The 16,334-nt window shown below is 39.5% G+C and overlaps 1 long non-coding RNA gene across 5 annotated transcripts in view; it reads left to right on the plus strand.

The window, feature by feature from the left end:
* Positions 1-8,687, plus strand: part of LOC122630287 — a 187,781-nt gene extending 179,094 nt beyond the window's left edge. For 3 of the 5 annotated variants that reach the window (XR_006327453.1, XR_006327450.1, XR_006327452.1), the window contains 2 exons: positions 2,105-2,374; positions 4,566-5,045. This is a non-coding gene — a long non-coding RNA (uncharacterized LOC122630287). Of the gene's footprint in view, positions 1-2,104; positions 2,375-4,565; positions 5,046-6,356; positions 6,470-7,700; positions 7,890-8,393 lie in introns of those variants that run through there. The other 2 variants (XR_006327454.1, XR_006327451.1) reach the window with 2 other exon arrangements.
* Positions 8,688-16,334: the final 7,647 nt, after the last annotated feature.

A 16,334-nucleotide genomic window follows, 5' to 3' on the forward strand; every position in this document is an offset into this window, starting at 1 on the left:
TGTAACGACGACGAGCCGTTCTCGAAGCAGATCCGATAGACAGACACAACCTACAGACCATACTCACACATGCACGCACACAGAGATAAATGTAGATACACGAACACGCAAGGAAGGAAATGCTGTCGTTTTACCGGAAGCTATCTGCACGGACCACCGACACCAGTCACGTCGGTGACGTTCAACCGCGTTTTAACCTTATTTTCTGTCGATCCTCCCGATTGCCAATCACCGTTGCTACAGGAGATAGTAATTACGTCTTTCCGTAAGAGTTCATTCGGAAGCTGGAATTACTGGTGACCGAGACGAACGATTAATCGACACGACCAACGAACGACTTACCTATACATATAATACACAAGCAAGTACCTATGTATATATAATACATGTATGTACGTATCTACATAGCACTCATTCCTTTTTGTCACGACAAGTTATCCCGTAGCTCATTATTTATGTCTTTAAGTGTCATACTTTACAAGTATACTTTGTCTCTATTAAACTTCAAACGCGTTATCCTTCATCTGATTTCGCATCATTGACAAAGATAGTCATGATCATGTTCTTTTCTCTAAAATCTACGAAAGTAGAAATCTCTAAAAGATGCGGAATGTTGTTAAAAATTCTTATTGCCAAATAGAATAATAAAAAAGGGATGCTGTAAATCGCAAAATAGTTTTATTCGTTGAAACTTTATCGACTAGGAACAGTTTGCAAGATTTGTTTTTCGTTCATGGAACAATAAACTTAGTTGTGCAAGAGGAACGACGTCTCCTTAACAATGAATTCATGAAAAGAGCTCGTTGCGCGTTAAGTAGCCGCCATTTGGCAATATAAACGGTAACGCGTAAGCGCAAAAACGTTATTTTTTTTGTGCCCAAGCTCAAGCGCGCGGGCGTCACTTTTCTCTTTCACGGAGCATCTAATTAACGACGTCGCGGAACAAGCGCGCATAATGAAAGCACCGAGTACTCGTCGGCCGCGCGAACCCCTCCTGAATGGCCGTTTACGCCTCGCCCGTTCGCGCAATTAGCGTACGCATTTCAATGGGTCGGCTTAGATTCGTCTTCGTCGTCTTCTCAACGATCCTTGCTAGGAAAACCGAGAAGACGGATTTATCATGACCTGAAAACCATCACGCTCGCTTTTTACCAAGATAAAGGATTTTTGCTATAGACTATAGCGATTACACATTAAAAATCGTTTTACGGTTTTTAAGAAATTACGATTTAAGAAACTTAAGTTCCTTTTTCTTTTCCATTTCAAAATATTTATTAATCGTATCGAATAAAATGTTATGAATAAAGAAAGCATAAGTCATGGTTTCTTTCTCACATATCGTGGTGAGAGTAGTAAGTAAGTATATCTAAATATTAGAACATAATAATATCTACGGTTTAGTTAACAAATAGATTTTATCACACGTTCTATTAATATTGCATTTAATATTTATTATGTGTTCTTTGTTATTACTTGATAAGACAATAATTCTCTAATATGACTATAGTTATTATTCAGAAAACAACCATGTGGCATTCACAGTTCAGACTTTTAAATATCTTTAAAGAATTCTGATTGAATTTATTTTTCTTTTTCGAAAAATATCAGAGAAAAAAGTTTCTCAAAAAAGCGATAAATGTACGGGAAAGGATATATTCTTCTCGGGTAATTTTCTCGTAGACCAAAAAGCATCCACCATCTTCGTAACATCCTCCTTCATCCCATCCTCCTCTTTCTCCTTTTACTCAGAGTCTCGTCATTCGAGTTGGTTATACGACGGCCAGGTCTGTGCGCCCGGTATCAAAGGAATTGTAAAATAGGCCAAGAACCGGCTCGTACGAGCACAAGCAGCCTCCGTACTACTGTGGTACGCGCGAGGCTCCGATGTATTATTCATACGACACTGCCAACGTTCGTGGGGCCGTTCTCCACCTTCTTCTTCTTCTTCTTCTTCTTCTTCTTCTTCTTCTTCTTCTTCTCCTCCTTCTCTTTTCCCTTCATCCCACGGTCTCTTCGTAAGCCCTTCTGTCTCCACCCGCTATCGCCTCGAATTCTCTTCTTCACTCATCCTTTCTATCTCTCTTTCTCTTTTTCTTTAATACAGATCGTTCGTCCTCTCACCGGTTTAACGAGGAGTCACCTCTCCTTCAGGATCCCAAAGTGCTAAGTGGTCGGCGCTTTACGAAAAGATCCAAAGTGAGTCGCCGATTATTTGGACTCGGCGCGTAATGACGCGAGAAGAAGGTCGAATAATTAATCTCGAGAGAAGGGAAAGAAGAAGAAGTAAGGGCCAGCTTCCTCGAACAGGGAACGAAGGATAAGGTCGAAGGAAAATGAGCAGAGCGTCGCCAACTCGATATCGAAGAGAGAAAAAGTCGGTATCTTTCTTCTCTCTCTCTCTCTCCCTCTCTCTCTTCTCTCTATACTTCTTTCCTTCGCTTCTTGCTTTTGTTCTCTTTTTTGGACTTCCTATTTTTTCTCATTCTTCTTTTGATCTCAGAACTTACCACCATCCTAGAGTAAATCGTCGGAAAGAAGAAAAAGAGAATATTGACAATCCTTTAGTCGCTACTTAGCAGTATTTTTTTTGAATCAGTAAACCGCACGTCACTTTTCCGTCGGCGTCTATGAAAGAACAAACATGATTATTTTTCGTTTACACGACAAATCATTTCTCCTTTTACATATGTAGGTCTTTTGTCTAACGTTTTTTAACTTTAATTAATTTCCTAAGAATTTAAAGACTCTTTGTAATCTCTGTCCTTGACATTTCATTTCAAGTATACGATGGGAAACTTTGTTTTAGTAATATTCTGAAAGAAATTATGAAATTACGAAACTGAGATTATGTGCTTAAGACTAGTTCGTATTATTTAAACCGATTTACAATGTTGACGAAAAAAACTAGTCTGATTTTAAAGGGAATTTCAATCCCCAAATAGGAAATCGTGCCATCCGAAAGACCAATCCGACGCGGTTGAACGATCCTTTGAGAGGTATGGGTTGGTTTCGTACTCGTAAAGCAGATACCAATACATTCCTCCTTACCACCCTCGTCCACCTCGGTGTACCCAATAACCGCCGTAGCTTCTCTGTCGTCCTCTAACTTTCTGTATCTGGATTTCTCTCGATCAATGGACCTACCGCGTGTACTTGCCTTCAATCGGTCGTTTGAGAAACGTCACGGCTCCTTTTCCTGCGGAATCGAGTTGCCACCGGTACTTAGATCTCGATTTATCCTTCAAAGGGAGATCGCCTAGCCTATGAACCGCGGAAGCATGTTTCTCAATTTGCTTTTCTTGTATCGTAACAATCGTAGCTAATATAAATGCAATATTCACATAATGTAATTCCCAGAACGATATGAAAATCATATTATTAATTAAAGGATCATATATACGGTGTTATTGCATATGTCTGTAGGTACATAACGATATTCAGTTCATTACGGGTCAAAAATTTATCGTAGATCATGAATATTGCTCGTGAAGGGAATAAAAAAGGCATCGTTATACCTCCCCAAGGACATTGCAGGCGTGATAAGGAGAGTACTATTGGAGAAGTACAGTTGGCTCGAGCGCAATAACTTTGCACTGGACATGCAGAGGCATCGAATCGCTTGAATACTTTCACCATGGGGTGACTGGTTTATCAGCATTTCCAATGGGATTTTTCAAGCGTCCTTCGTATTGAGGGGTAGGGGTTCGTCGCATCTCGCAACAGTAGTGCCGATCAAAGGGCAAAATCCCCTCCTTCTTCGGGAATCCTTCGTAAAGTCCACTGGGAGGAAATCTCCCTGTTTATCGGCACCCAATCTGCAGAGTCATTGAAGTGTGGACCTTATTCCCTTGTGTCCGTATATCGTTTTTTCTCCTTTCTCTCTTTTTTTTTTTTTCTTTTTAAGACGTAATAAGATTAAAATTAGTGTACGCAAGACAGAATGCTTTTTTTCCTAGCTGAAACCCTCTGAAAGAAATTGCATTGGACTGATCGTTTGATGTAACATTTCTTGTCCCCCTACTGTGGCTGAATGGGAATTCAATATGAATTATTTGTTAGATATATGTTTGTCGTCTACTGTATCTATGTGGTTGATTGATTTCAATCTATTTCGAGCTATTACGAATGACGGAAAATGTCTTCCATAACCGAAATCTTCTCATTTACTACATGGTAGTAAGAATTCACGTAAGAAATTAACCGATTAATTATTAAATGTCTTCGGATATAAAAACGGAAATGATTTAAATGTAATATACATTAAATTTTGAAACGTTCCATTTCATAAGTTTTATATAAACGCGAATTCATAAATGACAGAATATTTTATTATTCCATAAAGAATGCTTCTGGAAAGCTAATTTATTGATTTTTTTACTCGCCTGGTGAGCACTAGATACAAGTCGTTAAAGTTCGCCTTTAACTTTCTCCGACATTCAGCATACTTAACTTTTCTTTCTTTTATTTTTATTAAAAAAGAAAGAAAGTTTTCAAACCATTTGCGGTTGCTGTAGAGGATCGGCTGGCGTTATTTATTTTGCATAGATCTCTTTGCATTTTCTTAGAATGGAAGGATCCAGTGTGGAACGGGGACTGGATACGATCGCTCTTGCTAGAGATTTATTCAAGAAACTACTCCATGCACTTCTTTCAAGTGCGTATTGGATAAGGGCGTAGTAGAGGAAGGCGATATGAGCGCAGGATTGGGAAAAGATCGACATCCATCACTCTGTTAGCCGAGATAAGAGCCCAGCTTCTGTTCAGGATGAGCCTGTCGAACGTACCCAAGCCTCCACTTAAGAAAATACAATTGGATGGTTGAAATAAATTTTCATGCACTTCTCTACGAGTTTTTTCACTTGACCCTTCTCTTTTTCTCACTACCCACCTTCGCCTCGTTGGTTACTCGCGGTATTTGTTTTCTGTGGTGTAGACCGACGTACATGGTCTTATAAATCAGAAGCAGCGAACAACCAGTATCGTTCCGATAAAACCAAAACGAATACTTCTTGCGATTGCAACTACCACCATCTATATCTAAACACTCCGGCAACTATAGATAATTAAATTATACATTTCTTTTATCTATCGAGGAATTAAATTACTTGTTACTCGTTCGTATTGACAGATAAAACAGGTTTAACTGGTCGACGGAGAGATCGCGACAAAAATGTTTGTCGAGTATCGATCAGTCCATTTGTACTGTATTTTTACAGAAAAAAAAAAAGATAAGAAAACCCGGAGATAAAAAAGATTGGAAAGAGAAAGAGAATGTTTAAAATCTATCGAGTTTCCAAATAGTTCTTGTATGCAAACAAAAGAAAATTAGTATAAGTTCGCGGAACATGCTCGCGAGCGCTTGCGCCACTACCACTTGGATAGTTCAGTGAAATGATTTTGCATACAAATTACTGTCACGCTATTACGAAGGCAATAATATAGGGGTTCACAGGGAAAGGAAAGAGGAGCAAGCTAGAGAGAGAGAGCCACACCCGAGGTGTATTACCGAGTACGTCGTTTTGGTGGAAGTAAATTGAATCTCATTGGCCCGGTACCCCCGACCGACGAACCAACCAACCAACCAACCAACCGACCGACCGCCTCTAGATCGGATGCGCTTTAGACAAAGAAGGATGGTAGTCCGTACAATTTGCATATTTACAGAAGACGATCTCTCCCTCCGAAATAAAGCGAAGTTGACTTGGTCCTGTTTTATTCTGTAGACGGATGCCATCCCATTCCTCGTTCTTAAATACGTTTCGAGATGGGCTTTGTGACCTTTAATTCGACCGAGCTATCACGATGTGACTTTATACTTTCTTCCATGGAAAAGAGATTTCTTTCTCTCTCTCTCTCTCTCTCTCTCTCTCTCTCTCTCTCTCTCTCTTTCTTTCTTTCTCTTTCTCTCTCTTTCTCTTTGTATCTTCCTTGTACATTTGCGATTATATTGCGAGTATTCGAATTAAACCGTTTCGCCGACTTTCGTACTAATTAACTTGCTATCCTTAAAGAGCTCCAAGATATATTATAATATAAATCTCTTTCTCGTTTTTTTCTTTCTCTTTCCTTGAGCGGATCATCGCGTGCAAAGTGAATCCTTTAAGGTGACGTGAGTGATGCCGGGACTATACGAGATAAATTCTAATCTCGATCGTCTTACAAAGTGTCGGACTATACGTTTTTATCCTCATCGATCATCCGCAGAGCGTCGAATATAAGATTGCTTTAGATCGAAAGACCGCATCAAGCCATCGAGACACTTAATTGCAAAAGCATTGGCCTCAAAATCAGTGTGCGGTCAGGCGTTCTTACTTGCGAGTGTTAGCCAGGCAATAAAGTCACGCAATCTCTTCCAGGCTGACAGCACGGGACAATGGGAAGATCCAAGCAGGGTGCCGACTAGTGACTGGTCCATCGGAGTCCCGAATAATGTATTTGATTTCGGTTTTCAAAGGACGTCAGCCGATATGTACGTATAGAACACGCGTGTGTTCTCTATCTCTTTCTCTCGATACGTAAACGGGGCCACGTGTCTAGTTTAAACAGAAAGGGAGAACGAGGGTAGAGAGGGAGAGGGAGAGGGAGAGGGAGAGGGAGAGAGAGAGAGAGAGAGAAAGAGATAGACAGAAGAGAGTGGCGCATGGTTCAACCCCCTTGCACGAAACGTTGCACTACCGTCTCGACCACTGTAGGCAACCACCGTTTGGATTCAACGCTGCGATCCTGAGCCGAGAGTGCGCTGAACCGTAAGGTATTGTCGTCGGCGTTGGGGCTCGGCACCCCTCGTTGCTTTCCTAAACCACCTCCGCGCAAATCCAACCCATCCACCCCCTTGCCACTTTCTCTTGCTGCTCCTCTGCCACCTCTTCGTTCTCCTCCTCTTCCTTTTCCTCGTTCCAACACCCTCGTCTGTGCCCTTTATCCATCCTCTTCTGTCTCGCTATCTCGTGCTTCTCTCCCTACGGATTCTACAAACCAGACTCCGGATTATTTCTAACAGCACAGTTTTCGAACAGCCCATTAAAAGCCGGCTTGTTGGGACGATAAACGCCGATTCGGAGCTTCAATCTCACCCTTCTTTATTTGTTTCTCTCTCTCTCTCTCTCTTTCTCTTTCTCTCTCGTTTTCGCTCTGTTCGCTGTTATCTTCTTTATCCACCCACCTTTGTTCATATACACTGTAGAATCTTCTTTTTCACTCCTATCTCTTTCAAAATGTTGTACGACTGTTTCGAAATGCGATTTATGAATCAAGGTAAATTATTTGAGAGAGAATCGAAAAGTGTGTCTACATTAGAAGAGCTCATTTACAACTAATGTTCTTGACAATAAAATAACCTTGTTTCGAAATATTCTAACGATAAGAAATAGTTATTATTTTTTTCACTTACAACGTAAAACTTTTGTTTACTTACTCGTTAGTACGTTTAACATTGCGAGTATGAAAGGAGGTCAACCAAATACACAGAGTACTAAACTGTATCTTTGGAAATCCTATGTAAACATGACTGACATTGTAAGTTAGTCTCAGTCCGATCGTCTTTAGAGTCGGATCTCGTTAGATCAACGTTTCCATTTCGGATTGCATGTAATCGTTTAAAAGCGTAACACACGTAGAGTTTAATCAGAGATACCGTAATTAGAATATTAATTTGTCCTAACGTTTCCCATTTGACATTTGCACGAATTTCTTCTGAAAAGGGTGGTAGCTTCGAAGGAAGAAGTCCGCCTTGGATAAACGAGAACTTTTGTTTGAGAAGTTGGAATCTGTATAACGCTCGCAATTCATCCTATTCCTTCGAGATATCTATATAACTGGCGAATGAAAGAAAAGAGCGATGAATAAGGAACGAAGCTTGGATACGGCTTCTCTTGGATTGTAATCGAAAGGTAAGACATCCTCAAAGAAGCATACAGACAACTTCGGGCTTCTTCGATAAAGTTTCGCATAGTCGATTTGATAGAGCAAATAATTAGATATATCGCTACTCCTATTCGCTTTAGAAAGTATCATCGTAAGGTAGTATATTTAAGAAAACTCATTTCCTGTTTCTCTATTCAATTACTTATTTCATTAGTCTATTAACAAGCGCGCCGACATCATGTTGTAAAAATTAATACTATACAATATAAAAGAAAGTATTCGTATGAGCGGCTAAATCGGAAAAAAGAAAACCATAAATATTTTGAAGAAAGAGTAAACTTTCTCGAACTATCTCAATCTCCGTTCTCTCTTTTTCTCATTTTCTTTTTTCCTTTCTTTTTTGGACTCACCCTCTTCACTGTCCGTTATCTTTTTTTTCTTTTTTCTTCTCCTACCTCGTCTCATTTCTCTCTCTCTCTCTCTCTCTCTCTCTCTCTCTCTCTCTCTCTCTCTCAGTCTATAAATTTCAGCAATTTCAGGAGTGCTCCTGGCTTCTCTTCTCCATAGCGGTGGAGGGAATAATAACGTGACGACGGAGAGCCCAATTGTCCCCTAATGCCGCGAAGTTTCTATTCAGAACATCTTTTTGTGCGTTACTACCGGCGGACGTGGGAGTGAAAGTCATATCTTGCAGCAGCGGGTGGAAGGGCAAGCTCGCAATTCAAGCGAGCAACGTGGGAGGGTTGCCAACTCTGCTATATGATAATGGAGTCGCGATGGTACGCCTACTACTTGATGTGTCTCTCTATCTTTCTCTCTTTCTCTCTCTCTCTCTCCCTCTTCTCTCTCTTTTCCTCTCTCTCTTCCTTTCTCTCTCTCTCTACATGTATGCGTGCACGCCTTTCTGTTTATCTTTTACGCGTATACATATCTTTATATTTGTATACATTGACCTCTACATCGTCCTTTTATCCGAGCACGGTAGATACCTTTAATTGTTATTATTATTTGTTACTACATCGAAAATTCTTAATCTACGCGTATGAAATATACAACGTAAATTATTAATTGTTTATATTAAACGTATGTTTAAGTAATAGGAGACAAACAGTAGAAAAAAAAAGGTTTTATTAAGTCAAGATGTAAACTCAGTACTCTTCGTAGATTAATGAAAATTGTTCAAGTTATAGGCGTTACTACACGTTGATAAATGTGTTTGACTAACCCAATGAGCTTTGCAGACCTCACGGACAAAAGCTTTTGAAATACGCGGGGCATAAATACTGAAAGGAGGACAGGAACTTTCGGAGCTTAAAACTCCCGACTAGACCTCGGACGGAGTTTCAAGTTTTAATACTATACAAATACACGTACACTCCAGATATCAATGAAGGCGAAAGGTAGAGAGCTGGCACTTCGAATTCCCGAGGGGTTTTCAATGCTACAACGACAACGGCTTAACATCGAAATTCTTGCGCGGTCCTGTTTTCCTTTCGAACACTCAGCTACATTATCGTTAATTCGCTATTCGAAAACTTTTCCTTCAAATTCGCTTCCACCGAAGTAGCTTATAACCGTCTCGATATTCATCTCATAAAGAAAACTTGTACGATTTCAATGCCTCTCGATAAAGGACTTTAAGACTACTTATTAGAAAGAATATTAAAGTCGAAATTCTTTGACATCTCCTTTAACGAGGACAATAATGATTCTTTGTATACTTTCTCTTTATCTCGACGTTTACAATACTTAACAGTTTTCGTCTTTTCCAGATCAAAAACGATATATTTTAGAATCGATTTCCACGATTTAAGCCGTAAGATTTATCGTTGGAATTATTTAACATAAGTACAGTCGTTCCGACGATTTTCCCTTCGCAAAGACTACGTTCGACGTGCCTACCCATTCCGCGAGAGGGCTGATCTTGGCTCATAAATATCGGAAAATAGCCGTCCCTTTAATGTACTGCCCACTTCCGAAAACCATAATGGCAGATCCTTCAGTAGAAATATGATAAGAAAAATGCAGAAGGGTGAGCAGCGACTGTTCTCTGGTGGGAATATAATATGTAATGTTACACCGTTGGATACGAAGGACGATACTTTAGCTTCTTTCTTAGAAAAGGAGGGAAAAGTTGGGAGGAAAGAAGAATGGCAAATTCTTGCGAGTTGTGAGATGAACGAAGGGACGTAAGAGGAAGTCCCAGAAGAAAAATGGTATACCTGAAAAGGAGAAAGTATAGTGACGTTGTAGTTTCGTGTTTACGGATTTTGAAAGATTCGATAACCTAGCTTAACTAGATAACTTTTTAGAAATTGTATTTTTATAGGAATTGTACGACGAAGATCACGCACTTATTTTTTTAAAATAGATCGACGTTAAATTTTTTTTTTGTCAATATAACGAATTTAACAACACTTTCAATTATTCTAAACGTAAGCGATTTATGTTCTAAATGCAAAGAACGTTTATAATTCTTGTCCAACTATATCGAGACGTAACTTTGATCGTTTTTACAATCACCGTTTTGTTCCATTCAAACTAAAACGTTTCGTTCAGCTGTTATTAATTCTTTAACGAAACGTTCAACATTCTTCCTGCTCGTATCGTGCTTAAGTTAATTTCGTTTAGAAATTAATTCATTTCACAAGTTCGTTTGTGAAAACAACGTGAGCGAAATGAATTAAGCATGCCTATTCCTTCTTTCTCTCTCTTCCTCTCTCGTGCTCTCTCTCACTTGCTCTATCTCTTTGTTTCCCAATGTATATCGGAAATTTAATGGGTCATTGGAATTTCTGACCTAATTGGACCGTTTCGAACGGTTAAGCATTGGAAAAACGTGATTTTACGATAATCGAGAGAACATTACGAGAGCGTTCAGCATATCTCGATAATCCAATGACCACGTTCTGTTTTTCGAATTATGTCACCATCCATAACACGATATACATAGTTAATTCTATTTAATGAAACATTTTTGTCGAAGTGATTTTACTTAATACTTAAGAAAATAGCTCGAGATATCATAAATTTTGATAATTCGGAGTTTGGTCTGAAGTTAAGAAATTTGATGTCTACCGTATCATTACTATTATTAACAATATTAATTATTAGACATATAACTGGCTTTTAATAATTTCAATTTTGTTCAATATATAGATGCCTTAAGTAAAATTCAATGTTTCAAGAACTTTACATCATCGAGTTTTGATATGGAATAAATAGAATAATTTACGAAAACGAGACGTTAGAAGTTTTGAGAAAACGGAGAGAGAAAGAGAGAGAGAAAGAACCACTGAACTTTCGAGACACGCGTGACAAGCCGTTTATCCATTCAATATCTACATTTTCTGAAGCGAAGAAATTGCAAAGTCTATAAAATATCCTTGCAGTTTCCTGGAAAATACTCGATACTAGCAGGCAAGCAGGTAGGCAGGCAGGCAGGCAGGCAGGCAGACAGGCAAGCAGGCAGGTCAAATGGATCGATGCCAGACTCTGAACATCTTTCACTGTATTTCAAATCCACGAATGACGCTCTCAGACGAAATCTAGCTAAGATCGTTTACGGTAGACAACGATCCGGTTGCGGTCTCCGTTTAGGACTACGATTGAGTACTATTTGCTCGTGTGGCAAAACTTCATATAAATAGTAAATTTAAACGAGTTCAATAAACTGTAGATACGTGTTTAGCAAACGTAGGTAAATATTTGTAATAAATAACTAGAGACATTTACAGAACCCTTTTTACGTCGCACGTTCTTGCAATATCATGACCAGTTTCCAAAGAATATCAGCGGTCGCGTGTAGTTTTGAAAGAGTCACAAAGAACAGAAACATAAAAGAGTAAAGGCAACTTTTCTTATCACGTATCTTGGCAAAGTTTCGCGATAAAAAGACGGAACAAGTTGTGTTGCGTTTCCTTGGCCGAAAACGCGTAAAAGAGTGTAGTAAGGTAAAAGGTCAAATCGCGTGTCGCTTTGAAATGTATTCTCAATCAGGAAGAGAAGGTGTTGTAAAAGAGAACAAGAAGAAAGAAGAGAAAGAGAAAAAGATTATATGTGTGTATGTATGTATATATACATTATATATGTGTATACACATATATGTTGAAGGTGCGATTTCGAAGTCGATACCCTTGAGGTTTTCTTCTCGTTCTCGTTCAGAGGAGTATTCGTTCGATTCTCCGTGCATCCCTAGGGGCTATGTAACGCGCGAGCGACGTCGAGGAGCTCTACTGGTAGCTGCTGGTAGAGAGGGGTTGAAAAAGAACGATTGGAAAGACGAAGAGGGGTAGAGAAAGACGAAGGCGGTTGTGGTACTCGCGCAAGAGTAACTGCTAGTAACAATGTTTTCTCACCCTTTTGCGTTTTAGCGGGAGAAACGAGGCCTGGAGCGTGCTCCCTCCTTCTCCTACCCTCTGAGCGAACCTCGAGCAGGCTCCGAGCCAGCGTTTCGCCACCTACCAGCCGTACGACCCCACGCCGAGCAGAGAGCTCGGTTATACACCCTCCGCAATCAATTTCGTCAATACCGCTTGTTGCGGAGGGGTGCTACGGCTGTCTCGCCCGCGGCTGCCACCCTCTCACCCACCTACCACTACCACTTCATCCCCCTTGTCGTTCTCTAGAAGGGTCTGTTGATAGATTTTTACGTTCGACCCGCCGCAACCATAAAGTCACTGAGCTCTCTACCACTCTCGCCCACTTTTCCAATCTCTACCTTCCTCTTTTTTCTCTTTTTCTTTCTGTCTTTCTCTCTCTCTCTCTCTCTCTCTCTCTCTCTCTCTCTCTCCGTCACTATTTCCGTTTCTTCTTCTTCTTTCTCTTCGCATCCATACCACTTTCTCTCGTAGTGCCACTTTGTGCTTCGATGATAGGCAGACGATAGAGTCAACGCTTCAAAGGAGACAAGTATCTAAAGAGTCCTTCGTCTTAAATCTTTTTGATCGCACTTAACACGTTCGGTTTAGCAACTCTTTTTTGTGGATTTTCGTATTTTATAGCACGGAATCAAATTGATATTATATATCTACCTTTCGAATGGTAATCTTTTCGTTCACTGAGAATGAGAAACGGAAACGATTTACTCGTCCTAATATGCCCAGCCGAATCTATAAATATTATTTCGGATGATCGTAGGGCGATCTCAAGGGTTGTCAGGACCAACCATCAGGATCTCAAGATATAATGTTTTTCGGTAAAATAACAACCCTCTGGGCATTTCTGACCCTAACATTTCATTCTTCCAACTCACGAAACTTCGTCCACCCTTCTCCCATCTTCTACTCTTCGCTGTACATTTGCCGAGTCTTTCCCCTTCCTACCTACGCGTTTTCCTATCTAGATAATTGGAGTCCATGATTCTGTGCAAATATTACAGTAACAGAACCAAATAGTAACTTTGTAAGACGCAAGATACACAGAAAGGAGCTAACATTTTGTAAGATGTGTTGATCCTTCGCATCTAGTTTCAAGCGGTGACTTATTTGTTATTGCAACAAATTATCCTGATTGATTCTATTTTTAATAAAAAAGAACAAATTTTTTGGACATTGTAAATGCTAGAAACAGGTTCCCATTATACCATCATGATTTTATATTATATGCGTCGATCCTTTCAAGAGAGAACTATTATTATTCTTGTCTTAAAAATAAAAAGAAGACAAACTTGCTCGGTCACGAATTGTTAAACTCGATTTAAAAGTCAAATTAATGTAAAATTGAAAGTTTACCTTAGTTAAATTCGTATTTGAATTTTTAGTTTTCAGTCTCGCGGTTACGAAATAAAATGCGGGACTCACGAGAAATATTTATACATATTTTAATCGTGCAAAAAATGCTTTCAGCGCGAGAAACATTCGTTTTACCGCGGCGTAAAAACGAGATAATGCAATTTGATTTTATTTTCTGTCGCATTCGCATTGTGTATGATGTAGATACGTAGGTACGTACATTTACCCGAGAAACAGGAGTTATCGACAAAATTGAAAATTATAAAATCGTCATCGCGACGATGAATGGCGACGAAATATCGTAAAACAATCGTTGCTTGGCGATCGAGCAATATCCCTGTTGTTATTTTCGTTGTATTCGTATTTCGCTATCTCATAACGATACGATCGTGTACTCGGTATCTACAAAAAAAAGAAGAGCGAGCGAAGAGGACGCGTCATAAACTGCGCAGAAAAGTGCATCCCTCGTTTGGCCCGATTTAATTCCAATAGGTAGAATCAATTTCCGTATAATACTCAACGAACGAGATTCGAACGAAGTAACATTTGATTGTAAAACAGATGGAGAAGGAGAAAGTACATATCGTTTTATTACCTTATAACGATACCTCCGAGATTCGCATACTTTTATGGTAAACGATATATCGATTCTTGTATCGAAATTCGGAGCCGAAAAATAATAAAGGAAGGAAAAAAAATCAGATTGGGCAATCGATATAAGTGGCTTTCAAATCTATCCCTTTAAAACTCCAATAAAAACTCGAACGATCGGTACTCTCAAGCAAAGATTCGTTTATATGGAATTTCGGCTTAATAAAAACGTTTGCGTTTCTACGAGCGGTTTAATAAAGTTGTAATAGCTTTACTAAACGAAACGATGGAACAACGAGAGAAAATTTGATCTGTTAGACCATCGATTTCGATACTAACGACATCGCATTTAATCGTTTCCTTTTCCTTCTTTCGTTCCATATGTAGGTATATATGAACATAGATACCGCATTTACTTTATATCACATCTACGGTGCGCAAAAACATTATTTTACTCAATTTTATTCTTCGATTTTATGTTATAACTACAAATGAAGATTATAATAAGCTTAACAGAAAATGATTGAACAAGAATGTCGTTTAGTCCATCACACTTGTACAAGTACTTATATATCTTTTTATTTCGTTTCCGACGTGTGTATGTATTTATGTATGTATGTATGTATATATGTATACACACACACATATATATACACGTAAGTACTTCATACTTCTAGAACAGGATTATGAGTTTTTTGAAACGACCGGATATTTCAGAGGGAAACTCTGTTCAATGGTTTCCGCTAGGTGGTCGATAAATTCGGAAATATCACGTCCGTGAAATAAAGAAAGAAGGGAATAAAGAAGAAAGAAAGAGAGAGTCGTCGAACAGTTATCGTCGTAAAGGGAGATAACGATATGGTTGGGAGAAGGAGCAACCGGCTGGTGTACTTTTATACAAAGAATCACGAATCATAATATCCAGGGCTTAAGTCTGTTCCTTCAAAGCACTTCTCTTGACGATCTTTTATCCCCTTTTCTCCAAATCCAGCCGACCCGCCCTCCTCCTCTTCTTCTTCCTCATCCACGAGTTCCATCGGACCCTTTTTGTACTTTCGATATAAATATCGATTATCTCAGTTATCCGGATAATCCTTACAGATTGAAATTACCATTCGTAGGTCCCGACGTCCGGAGAAGTTTATCTGGACATGCGAGAGACATTTGGTATCGGTTTTCTCGGCCTTGCTTTTTCTCTTTCTTTTCCATCTTCTACTTCTTTTCTCATCTCTTTTCGACTACCAACTGCTTTCTCGACCTTGTTCGTTTCTCCTTGACTTCTCACTTTTTCTTTTATTCCTCTGTCTCTCCTCTCTCTCTCTCTCTCTCTCTCTCTCTCTCTCTCTCTCTCTCTCTCTCTCTCTCTCTCTCTCTCTCTCTCTCTCTTATGCGAGCGCGTTCCTTAATTGCTTGTAATGAGCGTAAAATTTCGCGGTGGCCGTCGGCCAAGCGAGCGAACTGGTTCTGTCCAAGACGAAATGGAAATGGCCACCGAGAGAAGATAGGCCCGTACGATAGTGTCGCCGAAAGCATTTGTCAGCGCTTTATTGGCCGTGTAAGAACTCGCGAAAACTCCTTAAGAACACCGGTTCTCTTTCTCTCTCTTCTTCTCTCTTTCTTTTTCTCTTAGTCTTCTGCATCTCGAAAGGTAGGAGATTCGTTTTAAAAGTCGCAGACCGAGCACATTTACCCGAATCATGCAGTGTGGTCGTACGTTTTGGAAAAAAAAAGAAAAAAAGGGAAAAGAAAAAAGAAAGAGAAAAAAATTCGAAAGCATCCCAGAAAACGAGAAGAGCTCGAGTGGAAGGGTTTGCGCGTTAAAATAAATTCAAACGTTCGCTCGTGAAAGAGAAAAGGGAAAGGGATACGAGAGAAGAAAGAGAAAGAAAAGGAAGAAGAAAAAGAAACGTAGGAAAGCACTTTCAGCGACGCGTCGCGATAAAATTTTCAAATTTCGAGAACGCTCTCAACTCTTTCGACTTTGAACGCGATATCGTGGAAACGTCGATTTTGAGAGACTCCGTACGTTAAAGTCACGCTCGATGGATATGATTGCGATGAGCGCAAACGATCGACATTAAAGAGAGTAAACGTTGAAGCTTCGATACGAGCTGTATCATAAAGCGCGAGAAGTTGCATTTCTAAGGG

The sequence above is a fragment of the Vespula pensylvanica genome, chromosome 6, assembly GCF_014466175.1.
Source record: "Vespula pensylvanica isolate Volc-1 chromosome 6, ASM1446617v1, whole genome shotgun sequence".
NCBI lineage: Eukaryota > Metazoa > Arthropoda > Insecta > Hymenoptera > Vespidae > Vespula > Vespula pensylvanica.